The following is a 17,405-nucleotide window of genomic DNA, read 5'->3' on the forward strand; positions in this document are numbered from 1 at the left end:
CTGGCCGCCTCAGCCGACCACTGCAAACGTACCGGTCCCCCCTTCAGCAGTGAGGTAATGGGAGCCGCTACCTGACCAAAACCCGGTGGCAGTTGGCTGCACCTCCTTTACCGTAGTGGGAGTCAGCCAATTACACACGGCTGAAATGCGGTCACTCTCCATCTCCAGCCCTGAGATGGAAATGCGGTACCCCAGGAAGGAGACAGACTGTTGGAAGAACAGGCATTTCTCAGCCTTGAAGTACAGGTCATGCTCCAACAGACAACCAAGCACCCTGCGCACCAGGGACACATGCTCGGCGCGTGTAGCGGAGTATATCAGAATGTCATCAATATACACCACTACACCCTGCCCGTGCAGGTCCCTGAAAATGTCATCTACAAAGGCTTGGAAGACTGACGGAGCATTCATCAACCCATATGGCATGACGAGGTACTCATAATGGCCTGAGGTAGTACTGAAAGCCGTCTTCCACTCGTCTCCCTCCCGGATATGCACCAGGTTGTAAGCACTCCTGAGATCTAGTTTGGTGAAGAAGCGCGCCCCGTGCATTGACTCAATCGCTGTGGCTATGAGAGGTAGCAGGTAACTGTACCTCACAGTGATCTGGTTTAGACGTCGATAGTCAATACATGGGCGCAGACCTCCATCCTTCTTCTTCACAAAAAATAAACTCGAGGAGGCGGGTGAAGTGGAGGACCGAATGTATCCCTGACGCAGGGATTCGGAGATATATGTTTCCATAGCCGCCGTCTCCGCCTGTGACAGGGGATACACATAACTCCTGGGAAGTGCAGCGTCTACCAGGAGATTTATTGCACAATCCCCCCGTCGATGGGGTGGTAATTGAGTCGCCTTCTTTTTAGAGAAGGCGAGAGCCAAATCAGCATATTCAGGGGGAATGTGCACGGTGGAGACTTGGTCTGGACTTTCCACCGTAGTAGCACCAACGGAAACCCCTAAACACCTTCCCGAGCACTCCCATGACCACCCCGTGAAAGCCCTCTTTTGCCATGAAATGGTGGGGTCATGACGAGCTAACCAGGGAAGGCCAAATACCACAGGAAACACAGGAGAGTCAATGAGGAAGAGACTGATTCTCTCCTCGTGACCCCCCTGCGTCACCATGCCCAGGGGAGTGGTGGCCTCTCTAATCAACCTGGACCCTAGTGGTAGACTATCCAAAGCGTGAACTGGAAAAGGCCTAACCACTGGAACAATGGGGATCCCTAAACTATGGGCGAATGCTCTGTCAATAAAATTCCCAGCCGCGCCTGAATCGACGAGTGCCTTATGCTGGGAATGCGGGGAAATTTTACATGCACAAACAGGTGTACAACAGAGGGCTCTGGATGAGAGTGGTGCAGGCTCACCTGGGTTGACGCCAGAGTGCCCTGCCTGCTGCCTCGATCCCCAGATGAACCAACCCGGCACTGACCGGCAGTGTGACCTCTGTGGCCACAGATGGTGCACGTGAAGGCCCCTCCTCCGGTCTCCCTGAGGGCAGCACCTCCCAGCTCCATAGGCACCGGAGCGGTGGTGCTGGGAGAGGGAAACGACAGAGCCCTCTCTGGGCGTCCGCGGGTGACCAGCAGGTTATCCAACCAAATGGACAGGTCTACCAGCTGGTCGAAGGTGAGGGTGGTATCCCTGCCGGCCAACTCCCATGGAAATCCTCGCGCAGGCTGCAGTGGTAGTGGTTGATAAGGGCCCTGTCTTTCCTTCCTGCTCCGGCGGCCAGGGTGCGAAATTCCAGGGCGAACCCCTGGGTGCTCCTCGTGCCCAAGGAGTCTTCGACCACCTGCCTCAGGTGGAAGAGGCGTTCACCCGCTGCTCTACCCTCGGGCGGGTGGTCGAAGACTGCCCGGAAGCGGCGGGTGAATACCTCGAAGTGGTCCAACACCACATCTCCTTCTCCCCACATGGCAGTAGCCCACTCCAGAGCTCTCCCCGAGAGGCACGAGATGAGGGAGGACATCCTCTCCCTTCCCGAGGGAGCTGGGTAAATGGTGGCCAGGTATAGGTCCAGCTGTAGTAGGAAACCCTGGCAGCGTGCCGCCGTCCCATCATATTCCCTGGGAAGGGCGAGACGCATCCCACAGGGACCGGGTACAGAAGGAACGAGTAGTCATAACCCCTGTTGTGTTGGTGGAGGCGCTGGAGGGACTCTCTGTCTCTCCCAGCGGTCCATGGTCTGGGCGACGCGGTCCATCGCGGCGCCGAGATGTTGCAGCATCGCTGCATGCTCTCTGATGCGCTCCTCGACCCCTACATCTGGGGTACCTGCTCCTGCTGACTCCATGGTAGGTGTGTAATTCTGTCAATGGTGTGCGCAACTGGTAAACTGATGTCAGGTGCAGGAAAGCAGAGATGAGTGAACAGGCACACTTTATTTGGCAGAAGGAAAACAGTCGGACGCAACTGCGTAACGACACTCCTGCCAAAGGCAAAAGCGAATAGAGCACTCATCACACAAATAATGTACAGCATACAATACCATTGGTTCCAAACAAGACCCGGTGAAAAACCAGCACACATAACACGTATGTGCCCACATGCACACATGACACGATGAAGGATGTAAAACAGGTGTGCGAAAAAACAAGACAAAACAAATGGAAATGAAAGGTGGAGCGGCGATGGCTAAAAGACTTTTGAGCGCTGCCCGAACAAGGAGAGGATTGAGTGAAGTAGCAGTAAATATGAAAGCAACACAAATGTGAAATGACCGTATATCCTATCTTTCAGTCTAATACAGCTATTTGCTTACTTTTGTAGCTCTTCATCGGTAGCACACTTTTTGTAAGTAGTTAGGCATATCTGTCCTCTCCAAGTTTTGCTGGAATTTATCCCAAAAAAGTTTGAGAATTGGCTGATATGTCTATGACATTGGCCAAACATCTGGTCTTGCGCAGAATATCAGATCTCAACATTGACTGGAGAAGTTTTTTATGTCACCAGTACCACATCCTTATCATATACTGTGCATTCGGAAAGTATTCCGACCCCTTGAATTTTCTATATTTTATTATGTTACAGCTTTATTCTAAAATTGATTAAATTGCTCCCCATCCAACCTGACAGAGCTTGAGAGGATCTGCTGAGAAGAATGGGAGAAACTCCCGAAATACAGGTGTGGCAAGCTTGTACAGTAGCGTCATACCCAAGGATGGGGTGCATCGCTGCACAGCTATTTTCAAGTCTCTCCAGAGATGTTCAATTGGGTTCAAGTCTGGGCTGGGCCACTCAAGGACATTCAGAGACTTGTTTCAAAGCCTGTCAGGTTCTGACAAAGTACAGATCTCTCTGTACTTTGCTCTGTTCATCTTTCCCTTGATACTGACTAGCGTCCCAGTCCCTGCCATTGAAAAACATCCCCACAGCATGATGCTGCCCACACTACGCTTCACCATAGGAAGGGTGCCAGGTTTCCTCCAGATGTGACACTTGGCATTCAGGCCAAAGAGTTAAATCTTGGTTTCATCAGACCAGATAATCTTGTTTCTCATGGTCTGAGACTCCTTTAGCTGCCTTCTAGCAAACTCCAACCGGGCTGTCATGTGTCTTTTACTGAGGAGTGGCTTCCATCTGGCCACTCTACCATAAATGCCTTATTGGTGGTGTTGCAGAGATGGTTGTCCTTCTAGAAGGTTTTCCCATCTCCACAGAGGAACTCTGGAGTTTTCAGAGTAACCATCAGGTTCTTGGTCACCTCCCTGACCAAGGCCTTTATCCCCCTATTGCTCAGTTTGGAAGTGTGGCCAGCTCTAGGAGGAGTCTTGGTGGTTCCAAAGTTCTTCCATTTAAGAATACTGGAGGCCACTGTGTTCTTGGGGACATTCAATGCTGCAGAAATGTTTTGGTACCCTTCCCCAGATCGGTGCTTCGACACAATCCTGTCTCGGATGTCTACGGACAATTCTTTCGACCTCATGGCTTAGTTTTTGCTCTTACATGGGACGTTAAATAGACAGGTGTGTGCCTTTCCAAATCATGCCCAATCAATTGAATTTACCACAGGTGGACTCCAATCAAGTTGTAGAAACATCTCAAATATGATCAATGGATTCAAGATGCACTTGAGCTCAATTTCGAGTCTCATAGCAAAGGGTCTGAATACTTATGTAAATAATGTATTTCAGTTTAATATATATAGGTTGCAGGCCGGACCACATGTTCTCTCAGATTGTGCGGGACAGTCCCATATTTCGTCCCACGTCCCGCTATAGATATATATATAAGTTTACCTGTTTTCGCTTTTTCATTATGGGGTATTGTGTGTAGATTGATGAGGAAAGAAAATAATTGTATACATTTTAGAATCAGGCTGTAATGTAACAAAATGTGCAAAAGGGGAAGGGATCTGAATTATTTCGGAATCTTTTCATAAGCACAACGTGACCACAAGTGACTGACTGAAAATCTGGAGAAATCTATAAAATAAATCTAATGAGTGACGTTTGAATTTGTTGATCAAATACTGGACATGATTGTTTGATTGCGGGACGTGGGACGAAATATGGGACTGTCCCGCACAATCTGGGACAACATGTGGTCACTCTATAGTGATAAGTCTAATTAAGGACGGATCATTTACTATTGTATTCAAAGTATACTTACAGTACCAGTTAAACGTTTTTTGCTTTAATTTTACAATTTTCTACATTGTAGAATAATAATGAAGACATCAAAAATATGAAATAACACATATGTATAGTAGTCTCTAAATACCATGTAAACATTAGCAGCGTTAGCGAGGTATTAGGGATTGATCCCTGTATAGCAGTCTCTAAAGACTGCGAGCACAATACTGTAACTCATTAAGACAAAGACTCATGACATCCAATGTATCATCCTATCATTATAGGGTTGAACACTAACTAACGAAGGTTTAAGCTTAAATAAATCAGCTGTTTAATGTACTTGGTCGGGTGGGAGGTGGGAGTTGAGGATGCTAAGTTGGAAGCGTATGATGCATCGTCTTGCTCTGGCAGACTCTCTGAGGGGTATATGGGGGATAAAAGTTTTACGATTGGCAGCTGCCTGAGTCACTCACAGACACTGGTCAGAGAGCAGTCTCACCTGTCGCATTCCTTTTTTTAAACCCCTGTCTGGTCTTATGGTTTTGGCCTTGGATTTGTTTGCTACATATACAAGTTTGTAGAGTCCAGTAAGAACAAAGTAGAGTTGATAGGGTTTGTCCATGGCTGTGATAGTGACTGTTCTGGCTTGACACGGGTTGGCACTTGACACAGATTTGCACTTGACACAAGTTGGAGCTTTCTGAGCCCTACAATCCACTGTTTTCCCTGCTAACACCCCCTGGGTTTTCTACTGTTTCCCTGCTAACACCCCCTGGGTTTCCACAGTTTTCCATGCTAACATTTTACATTTTAGTCATTTAGCAGATGCTCTTATCTAGAGCAACTTACAGTAGTGAATGCATACATTTCAATTCATTTCATACATTATTTTTTTTTTTTGTACTGGCCCCCTGTGGGAATCAAACCCACAAACCTGGCGTTGCAAACACCATTGCAAACACCATGCTCTACCAACTGAGCCACAGGGAGGCTGGGTTTCCACCCCCTGGGTTTCCACTGTTTTCCCTGCTAACACTGTTTTCCCTAATTACACTGTCTCACTTCCCTACTGTCTGTGGGTGACTCTTTAACCCTCACATTAACCTAGTTCTAGGACTGTTTCCCTACTCTCTGTGTGTGACCCTTTAATTCTCTCATTAACCTAGTTCTAGGACTGTTTCCCCACTCTCTGTGTGTGACCCTTTAATTCTCTCATTAACCTAGTTCTAGGACTGTTTCCCCACTCTCTGTGTGTGACCCTTTAATTCTCTCATTAACCTAGTTCTAGGACTGTTTCCCCACTCTCTGTGTGTGACCCTTTAATTCTCTCATTAACCTAGTTCTAGGACTGTTTCCCCACTCTCTGTGTGTGACCCTTTAATTCTCTCATTAACCTAGTTCTAGGACTGTTTCCCCACTCTCTGTGTGTGACCCTTTAATTCTCTCATTAACCTAGTTCCAGGACTTGTAAGAATCTTTAAATCCTACTTGATTAGAGGTTCAAACAGGGTCTTAAATAAGCCAAATGATCAGATCATGACGTGTGGGTATAATTTTCTCCTAATTTGGACAATTGTCTATTTCACCGCAGTCAGAATGCTCTCTCAGAATGAACTCTCATAAAGATTGTGAAAACACCACAGTAAGTACGTGCATAACCTATACCTCATCAAACTGCATGGCTTTCCACTGACACATCATGCCATGGGCTGCCGAGGATCTAAAATAAACACTCTAAAAAGGCTGGTCATGTCAGAGCTACGCAAGAGAAAACAATAAAATACATTTATACACATGCAATGTGACAGTCACAGTTGGCCACTGTGGGTCAAGGGGGCCTTATAAATGTCCTTTAACTGTCTAAAGCAACTAGAATCCGGCCTGCATCTTTTCACAGTGGTGGGCTTGTAAACTAAAGGTGTAAATCAAAGCGTTTAATGCAGTGGCAACGCCGTCTTTCAGGCGCGTTGTTTGACTGCTTTGTGAGTCAGGGAATCAATTAATCAATGCCTGACAAACACTCGTGCCCCACAAAACATCACAAGGCATGGCAGTAAAGTTTTCATTGCACTTGTTAAAAGGTCAAGGCTGGTGACTTTTATGCCGGGACAAAAGTCACCAGATTAACAGTGAAATATCCAGATAATCCTTAATTATATGTGGCCACAGCTGGAATTGAATCCACAACCCATGGCGTTGCAAGTGCCATGCTCTACCGACTGAGCCATAACACCAAACGTCTCGTCATTGTTATTACACATGTGCTGTTGAGCTGCAGTCCATTGCCTTTGTGCGTACATATACCTAACTGAGATTATTTCAGCCCTTCAGTCACTTGAGGAGATTTATATCACACCTAACGATTACTGATCTCATGTGTTGGAAGCAGTTTGAAGGGTCAGTTTATGCCAAGGGGGATCTGAGTGGGGCACTCTAGGTCTGGGTAAGGGTTCTGGGGTCTGCCAAGTAACAGAGGCTGAGAGGACGTCCCTCCTCCCCTATTCCTCTCCTTAATCACACAGCAAGACACACTGGACCCACGCACTGTAGGACAGGGATGGGCAATTCCAGTCCTCACGGGACAGACACTTTTTCCCCATCCCTAGCAAACACAGCTGATTAAACAAATTGCATTCTAAACTGAAGATCATGATTAGCTGATTATTGGAGTCAGGTGTGTTAGCTGGGGCTGGGGAAAAAGTGTGACACCGATCAGGCTCCTGAAGACTGGAGTTGGTCATCCCTGCTGTAGGACATCACTTTGAATGTGTCATGCTCAGAGGAAACAAAATCCTCTGTGTGATTGAAATTAGATGTAACTGAATGTGAATACATCATAATCACAAGATGCTTGTCAATGAAACACAGGCTGCATGGCCTTTACGATGCCCACATGTGATGGGACGGCACGTAGGACGGTATAACTAAATCATATTATAGATACAGCAGAGAATAAAGTGTCAAAATCTGTGATGGTCTATAACAGTGGTTCTTAAGTCTGGTCCTCGAATACCCTCAACAGTAGATATTTTCTTGTTGTCCCAGACTAACACACCTGATTCAATTTGTCAACAAATCATCAGGCCCTCAATGAGTTGAATCAGGTATGTTTGTCCGCAGCTACAACAAAAATGGGTGCTGTTGGGGGTACTCAAGGACCGGAGTTGGGAACCACTGGTCTATAATGTTGTCCCTTAGTAACGGCTTAGCTGAAATGCGCCAAACCTATTTTGAGGTGCTTATTAAACACGAGTTACCTATATCCCATTGCCTGTAGGAACATAAAGTCATGCTAATGTGCCTTATCATCAGGTTCTTCTGGGTTTATTTTTATTTGGTGGTGCGCCCCTCTGCACAGAAATGTCACACCGTGTACCTGAATAGCACAAATTAGCGATGTGCTAGAAGGACAAGATGGCCACCGTCCATTAGCAATGCTCTAGTTGATTGGTTAAAGGGGGAAGGCGATATTGTAAATCATTGTATTTGCTGGCAGTAAATCACTTGGAACTGGCCGCTGCCCAACAGGCACTACGTAACCTAGTTATTAGCATCGCATAACATCCATTTATAAAGCTTTAGCTCAGGCACTTTTAGCTTAAGGGACATATTGTATGGGCGTGACAGAATGTTTTTACACAACTGGGAAACTTTGTCATTCAGTAGGTAGATTCTGACTGTAGCAGTCTCAGCAGTGACCTCCTTCACTCTTGGGAGCGAGAGGAGTCTTAGTCTGCATCCCGAATAGCACCCTATTCCTTAAATAGTATACTACTTTTGTCCAGAACCCTGTGAGCATCCCTGTGGGCCCTGGTCAAAAGTAATGCACTGTGTGCAAAAGGCTGCCATTTGCAACGTTGCCTTAGAGTGATCGCCACTAGCCTATACCCACCACGCCTGGGTCTAAAAATAAGGAGTCCTAAAAAAGATTTATGTACTAAGCACTCGTGATGGGCACTTGAGAGAGATGGTGTCAGAGAGAGAGAGTGTGAGCTAAATGAACTGTTAGTGAGCGAGAGAGGGAGAGAGAGAGAAAATATGGTTTAGTTGGTGATTGTTGTTTTTTAGGTCTCCTCCTTACTACTGGTATTCTGCAGCCAACCGTATGATACATTTTAATTGCTACAGTGCGACATTCTCTCATTGAATCTCCATTCTGCATTTCTATTGCCCAGTAATTTGCATGGAGCTGTTGATGGCTTAGCCACTCTGGGATGTTTGAGGGAGTGGAACTGAACGGCTGGCGACACTGTTAATTTACACCCCCGACTACGGCGTTCCGCTCAAAGTCATGAAGCCTACACCTGTCATGCATTACTGCAACACTGCAAAGAGGGGTCGGGGTGGGAGACCAACAGGGCAGTTCAGTGGTGTTACATTGAGTGATTCATCCAATCCAATCCCCTTGGATGTAATATATATGTTAGTGGTTGTCTAGGCAACAGTGTGGGCAGATTCAGTTAATCTACTGAGGAGTATTCATGATGTGCAAACAAAGCTACATTTCCCTATTGATTGTGTTGTTACTTGGTCTAACTATGTTCTGTTGTAGGAGTTGATAGGAGTTGACCTTAACCGCTGGTTCCAGGGTCAGATATTAAGTTCTATCCTAATGAGGATTTAGGCTGAAGATATCTGATCCTAGGTCTGTGTTTAGGGGCCAGTTCAACCTCAAGGTTAGGGGCCAGTTCAAACTCAAGGTTAGGGGTCAGTTCAATCTCAAGGTGGATTGCTGAGATACCTCTCTAGCACAGAGGTTTTCAAACCTCTCCTCTTGGACCCCAGTAGTTTCACAATTTAGTTGTACCCCTGAACTCTTTCACCTGATTCACCTATTCAAGGGCTTGATTATTATATAGTTGACAAGTTGAGTCATGTGTGTTAGCTTTGGAATACATCGAATACATGGAGCGGCTGGGTGTCCGTAGGAGAGATTTGCTCTAGCATGGAAGTCTGACTTCTGAATTCAGTCGGCCTGAATCCTCTCCAGTCCACCACCTGCTCTTAATTAGTCCTACACTGTAGTACTGTATTACACATTAATGATATCACAAGCCAGACTGGAAGCCAATCCATTATGCAGCACTGTTAACACCCAGGCTGTTTTCCCCTCGCTTTCACTGCTGATGATGCAAACCCCATGGGGGGAAGTGAGAAACACCCCATACCGCTCTGTTTGTCCCACCTGGGGCACCCGTATCATTTTCATCCTGTCTGCACCAAATCACTTCAGTGTCTCCTCTCATCCCTCCGAGGTTGATTTGAAACCCCACGCACGTGCCTTCACAACCCGACTCCCCCCACAACCCGCCACCTTTGTCCCAGCACCTAGGGTAGGCTTACGACAGCAACGACAACCACACACCATGCATCAGCAGTAGTAGTTGGAGCTCTGTAATCTGAGGACGCGGGCGGCTGATATAAGAGAGTGTTGGGTCTACGGAAACAAGATGGGCAGTGAGAGTATACTTGTTAGGGATATTCTGGTAGCAAGAGCACATGATCATCTTATTAAGTTGAGACTGGCGAAATAGAGATACGTTATTTTCTCAGTGTGGTCAGTCATGAGGTTTGATTAATAATTTGATATGATTATTATATACATGTACTATGCCACCGAAATAGCCTGGACATAAAAAAATGGTAGGCCCCTATTTGATTTGAAATTGTAGTCATACAGACACAGTTTATGGAATGCCTGGAGGATTTACAGACATGTTCTGTTTCCCCCCAACAATAACCATATTATTACCTGTGAAAATAACGTCACATGCATCACCATCGTCATCATCTTCTTCTTTTCCCTTAGATTGGGAAAGTAACTGAACACACCCTCCACCGTCATGGAGGGACAGTAGTCACTGGCTTGTCTTCACATGCTCATGCAACACGCCTAGCAACAGCATACATCTTGTCATCTTGTGATATGGTTGGTATTTTTGTTTTGTACACATACAAGATGGCATACGTACATCTCCATTAGCTAATGCTGTCTGCCTATGATCCACGTATCTCCCTGCCTACGTTAGCTAGCCGTCCCGTCCGTTCCTTACCCTATCCTGTCAACATTGTGAGCACTTGTTTATCCATTCAGACAGGTGTTTGAATAATGTGCCTCTCTGTCCAATAAATAATGATTGCCATGAGGCTGAAGGGTGAGGCGCGGGGCTAAGGGGTAAATTTACGACAGCCAATGTATCTTTCACCTCATTGATCATGAAACGTGAGTGACTCCAAAGAACTCCGTCGAACAGGTGCAGTGGCGAGGGGTAGGGGCCCTGGGGCGGATGCAAGGGGTAGGGGGAGACGAGAGAGAAAGAAAGGGGGGAGTGGAGTAAGGGACACAGCAAGGGAGTCAGGCAGGTTGGGTGATGGGAATTTGCATGATGAAGAAAAAAAATCTATAATCTGACTCAGAGTTCAGAGGTGAGGTGGATTCCAAAGGCAGGGGTTGTGTGTTTTTCATCCCCACGACATGTCTCCAAATCTAGCATCGGCCGCTGTGGGGTATCGGGGACATTGCCCACAGGTGCACTTTGGTGACGCAAACAGCAACTAGTTATGACTGGAAATATGATTGAGAGGCAAGTCATTCGGACCCCCACCACCACCAAACCCACTGAGAGAGATAGCGCATACAGTACATAATGTTGTCAGATAGTTCATCCCCGTATCAATTACCAGTCCGGCATGGATGGATCATGTGTTACTGTGTCTGTTTTTAAATGTTTCTGGTATCGAATACATCGCTTGGATCAGATGTCTGTGGCATGTTTAAATACACCGGCATGCTGTCTCTCATTCCTTTTCTCGCTCGTCCCCCCTTCTCTCAAACATACAGCTTCTGTCTCTCATAAACACATGCACACACACACAAAATGCCCATTATCTAGGACCTAGGCCTACATCTCACAAACACAATATTTCTCTTTCTCACACGTGCACAGCCTCTGTCTATCCCTCTCTCTATCAGTGTGTGGATGACAGCAGTTTAATATGACCCAGGGGGGATGAAGGCAGTTGCCGTTACAAGCCTGATAATTCGTCAAGTGACAAGCTAATGAGAGGGTCATGGGAGCTTTGGCCACAGACACACCGGAATGTTGGGAACAGCCAATCACAGGACACAGTCAATTCCATACAACTTTATTTATTCCCATCAGGAGTGACAGTCTCAAATCCTAATTTAGCCTCATCCTGATTTATGCACTCTTTTGAAAAAAATAAAAGTGTACAGTACATAACAGTAGGTGTCTAATACAGAAGCATGTAACACAAGTTTCCCATAACAAATGTCTAATATCTCAATATTGACCAAATATGCAATCTGTCATAACTTCACAAAACAATTGCAAATAGGAGCACTAAATAACTCTGATTTATGCTGGTAGTGAAGTAGAAACGTTGTTTGTAGTTTACATAAATTATATTGATGAATAAACTATAATTTACACATTTTGATAGAAAAGAAGATACTGTATGTGTGGCGTACGTCTTTTTTTTAGCAGAAAAGGCGCAATAAGATTCGATTTAATGCCTAAGATTTAATCATTGGTTCTGCTCTTGATTAGTCAGCCTGTTTTCATTGTAGGGCTTTTTGCGCAAGCTTTTATATTCTTCGTCAAAGCGAAGAGAAGAGCCGATTTCAACAGGTCCCACAAAGACAAACAAAGAACCACACCCGGTATTGTATGACAGGTAGCTATGTCTAAACAGATTATTTTACAAAATAGCATCTTCACGGATATTAATCACCGTTCGCGTCGGTGATAAAATACCATTCATGCTTTCTCGTTCTGCTACTGGCATCGCAGCAAAAAACAAAATGGCCTTACAATGCAGCTAGCTAGCTAACCTAACGTTAGGCCTGGAAAGCTGCATTTAGTCGGACACTGCAGCTAGTCAATGTGGAACGTATTTATCCGCAAACGTAAGTTATAAAACGACAGGAATGTATTTGCACGAGTGCACAGCTGGTTGGTACTAGTCAATAAAATGGGCATTACAGCAGCTTGCTGATTAGGTTAGCTAACTAGCATTGTAACTAACTGTCCTTATTTCAACTGGTTAGCATCAGAGCGAATCAAGGTGTTTGTAATTAAGCGGCATTTGACATCTTGTGCAGTTTTGTATATAATGTATAGGCTAACTTTACAGTACAGCAAGTCGTGTTTTATATTAGCGATCTAACTCTTGTAAATGAATACCCGGCCACCTACAGCTATGTTGCTAGTAGCCCAATAATGGACTAGAAGCTAAGGTCGGAGTAACGTTATAGTGCAAGGGCCTTACCGTTACATCTTCTATTTAGAGGCGAATTGGCTCTGGCAGCCAAATAATCCATCTAAATGTGAATCGGTTTTCAATTGCGGTATGGTTCTAGAAACATAAAGCTGTCTACTTTCATATCACATCAAAACAATTTCACAAATGGAAAATATACAGTTACTGTTTTAAAGGTCGGCTTTGGGCAAAAAATAACGTATTCAAACGGTATAACTGATCAATGCACCATCATACCAGGTCATTTAATGCTTAAATACAAAATTGGATTACTAAGATATTTGACCAATGTGCCATTTCTCCAAAAACAAGTCTGAAATGACGTCAACACATATGTAGTTACTGGAAAACGAACTAGCTACGTCGGTTTCGGTGAGCATGACCAGAATGACATAACTAACCATCAAAGACACACCCTATTTCTCTTTTGAAAATTGAGAAAGGGGAGGAGTTGGACCAGGTTAACGCAGTTGCAGCTGATAGTATATTTGTGACTACAGGTTTGTGGCGTCCGTCTTCCGTTTTCCGTAAATAAGCACTGTAATATGGCAGTGTGGGAAACCTAACCCTATGAAGCTGTGTAGTAATTTAACCTTTTTGTTTTATGAAAATTATTTATCGTTGATATGTTCTGTATGTTTCCCTAACTGTACTGCAAGTGATTCATGTTAAAGTTTAGAGAAAGTGTCTGGGCTTTTATGGCCAGACATATGATCATCCAGTGGAGGCTGGTGGGAGGAGCTATAGGAGGACACTCATTGTAATGGCTGGAATGAAATTAATGGAACGTAGTCAAACGTGGTTTCCATATGTTTGTGTTTGATATTGTTGCATTTATTCCATTCCAGCCATTACTATGAGCCCGTCCTCCTATAGCTCCACCCACCATCCTCCACTGCTGTCATCAATAGGTGCTAAAGGTAGTTAGCCTCTATCAATGGAGTATGTTCCTAGTTACTGCACTCATTGTCATTTGATCAGAATCCTATATACTTGTCCTTTCTTATGCATAGAACTTCTCCTCTTTGAGACTGATGTATGATGCCAACACAGATTAGCTTCTAACTAACCTATCCCTAATATCCACACAAGCTTGCTTGATCGGTGGACTAAATTTGTTCAGGATGCTGATGGACTTCTCAGTTACAAGATAGACTATCATCAGAGTCTAATGGCGAAATGGCGTTTACTCATCGACTCCTTAAGGCGTCAGCATGCTTCAGTTCGACTGGAGCCTATGCGACCCGAACGAGTGTAATCAGACTCCCTTAAAATACCTTTCTCTTGAAAAATTTGAAAAAGGCTACAATAGCACTTTGTCCATTTTTGAGACGCCGGAGCCAGTATATACTTCCTCAAAATCGTCAGAATTAATCTAAGATAACTCAAGAAATCGGTCATTAATTGTAATGTTTTTGCAGAGGAGATCTTAGTCGCCCAATTTTACATCTAACTAAGATGTTTGGTGCAGTATTTCTCAATGAAAAAATGTGCGTGAAAATGAGCAGTCTCTCATTGAATGACAACAAAGACTTTATTGAATAATCCCTACTGTTGACCAGGCACAGATGAAATGGGCGTAGACTTCGGCTACTACCGACTTCGGCTTGCCTCGAGAGAAAAATGTCTGTGCCCGAACAACCAAAGAAAACTTTACTGAAGTCCAAAACAAACAAAAACGTCACAATGTCATCATAATACATGTACAAACCCTTCTGAACTGTTTCGGCTGGGAAGCATGCGGACACCTTTACAATTGAATCGGTCTGTCATCTGAAAAAGGTGTAAAAAATACTGCTGTTTGGGCCTCTATCGAATTTATGTATAAGAATTTTTCCCTTAATATTCCTTGTTTCAGGTCAACATCATATCAAATTGTACATATATTTGAATACAAGCAAGAATCAAGATTACATAAAACATAACATAAGCAACAGAAAACAAAAGTGACAGGGCTGGTTGGTATACCATATTTTACATTAGAAACTGGGTGGTTCGAGCCCTGAATGTTGTTTGGTTGACAGCTGTGGTATATCAGACTATACCACGAGTATGGCAATACATTTATTTTTACTGCTCTAATTATGTTGGTAACCAGTTTATAATAGCAATAAGGCACGTCTGGGGTTTATGGTATATGGCCAATATACCATGGCTAAGGCCTGTATCCAGGCACTCCGCGTTGTTGTGATTATGAACAGCCCTAACCGTGGTATATTGGCCATATACCACACCCCCTCTTCCCTTATTGCTGAAATATACCAGTATTTGGTGTACGGACCGGTTTGGGTTTTTACTTTACCTTCTATAATGGTATTTGAGTGTTTGGTTTGTTAAATTTGATACGCCATGTGTAATGTCCATTTTTTTATAGTTTACTCCACTACTTGAGTCATCTCTTTCCGCTCTCTTTCTGTGCCGCTTTCCACACAGACCTAGGCCCGCTAGCTAATAAATGTCAGAGAAAATGTAACTAGCTATACAGCCTGATAATACCAGTGATGGTGTAGACCTAAATCAGAATGTTTGTGCAACATTATCTTCAAAATCAGAGGGATAAGTGAAGCCTGAGTATGTTCACTACATGCAGTAGCTAAGAGAACATTAAATGTAGCCAAAGATTATAGGGTCCCCTAGGAAACACTTACCAACACTTTTGTTGCTACCCTGTCTCCTCCCTGGCATTTTTGTTAATTTTCATGTCAACCAACACTGTATTCAAAGTGTCTGCTATTATATTCTAACTATAGAATTAGAATAATACATTTCCATGATTCCAACATGATTCCAATTTGGTTTAGGTCCACTCAGTCCCTTAAGGGGGCAAGGTAAATGCCAATAAATACACAGCCGTTCTGAGTGAGTGATCACCGTCAACCTATGGTGAAGAATTTCTATCCTGATGGTAGTGGTCTCTTCCAAGATGACTATGTCCCCATCCACAGGGCACGAGTGGTCACTAAATGGTTTGTTGAATGAAAACGATGTAAACCATATGCTATGGCCGTCTGTCACCAGATCTTAACCCAATTCTACACCACCATCAACAAAACACCAAATGATGGAATTTCTTGTGGAAGAATGGCGTTGCATCCCCCCAGTAGTGTTCCAGACACTTGTTGAATCTGCCAAGGCACATTGAAGCTGTTCTGACGGCTCGTGGTGGTCCAACGCCCTATTAAGACACTTTGTTGGCATTTACTTTATTTTGACAGTTATTTGTACATTTCATAACATAATTACATTTTTATTACATTAACAAAAATAAACCTTCTTTCTTATTACCCATGACACTTCTCAGGGTATGTGCAAGATTAGGGGAAAGATTCCCCCGCCTTTGTTCTGAAGTATGGAATTTGTTTTCTCCAGTGGCAGCCTTTTAAAAATCTCATAATAACACTGATTTTTATAGTAGGTTGCTGGTCTTTTATCCAAATCAAAAGAATCAATTTGCAGGCCACAAAGTGTATATATATTTTTAGAAGATTGAGTTGTGCTTGTGTAAGTAATGGCCTGTTTTCTGTGACACCTGATACAAGTAGCAACGGGTCCATTCTTCTAGGACATCTTAACATGCCCATTAGCTCAGTTTAGATTTTCTCCCAGAAAATTGTTTATGTGGTGGGTAGGTCCAAAACAAGTGCCATTGGGTACCTTTCATTATTGTACTTATTTGTGTACTTACTAGAGGCCGACCGATTTATGATTTTTCAACGCCGATACCGATTAACCCTAACCCCAAAAAAGCTGATACAGATTAATCGGCCGATTTTTTTATTTTTTATTTTTATTAAAAATATATATTTTTGGGGGGGTTTAATTGTATTTATTTATTTGTAATAATGACAATTACAACAATACTGAATGAACACTTATTTTAACTTAATATAATACATAAATACTATCAATTTAGAATCAAATAAATAATGAAACATGTTCAATTTGGTTTAAATAATGCAAAAACAAAGTGTTGGAGAAGAAAGTAAAAGTGCAATATGTGCCATGTAATATTCCCAGGTAAGAAGTTTTAGGTTGTAGTTATTATAGGAATTATAGGACTATTCTCTCTACGATTTGTATTTCATATACCTTTGACTATTGGATGTTCTTATAGGCACTTCAGTATTGCCAGTGTAACAGTATAGCTTCCGTCCCTCTCCTCGCTCCTACCTGGGCTCGAACCAGGAACACATCGACAACAGCCACCCTCGAAGCAGCGTTACCCATGTAGAGCAAGGGGAATAACTACTCAGAGCGAGTGACGTTTGAAACGCTATTAGCGCGCACCCGCTAACTAGCTAGCCATTTCACATTGGTTACACCAGCCTAATCTTGGGAGTTGATAGGCTTGAAGTCATAAACAGCGCAATGCTTGAAGAATTGCGAAGAGCTGCTGGCAAAACGCACGAAGGTGCTGTTTGAATGAATGCTTACGAGCCTGCTGTTGCCTACCATCGCTCAGTCAGACTGCTCTATCAAATATCAAATCATAGACTTAATTATAACATAACACACAGAAATACGAGCCTTTGGTCATTA

The 17,405-nt window shown here is 43.9% G+C and overlaps 1 protein-coding gene across 4 annotated transcripts in view; it reads left to right on the plus strand.

Annotated features, from left to right (window-relative positions):
* LOC115202411 (zinc finger protein 638) overlaps positions 1-17,405 on the plus strand; it is a 51,281-nt gene that overhangs the window by 3,010 nt on the left and 30,866 nt on the right. For 2 of the 4 annotated variants that reach the window (XM_029766544.1, XM_029766543.1), the window contains exon 1: positions 12,148-12,281. The exons of the other annotated variants lie outside the window; for them this stretch is intronic. The gene's annotated coding sequence lies outside the window, so the exon portion shown is untranslated. Of the gene's footprint in view, positions 1-12,147; positions 12,282-17,405 lie in introns of those variants that run through there. 4 annotated transcript variants of the gene reach the window in all.

The sequence above is a fragment of the Salmo trutta genome, chromosome 11 (genome assembly GCF_901001165.1).
Source record: "Salmo trutta chromosome 11, fSalTru1.1, whole genome shotgun sequence".
Lineage (NCBI taxonomy): Eukaryota > Metazoa > Chordata > Actinopteri > Salmoniformes > Salmonidae > Salmo > Salmo trutta.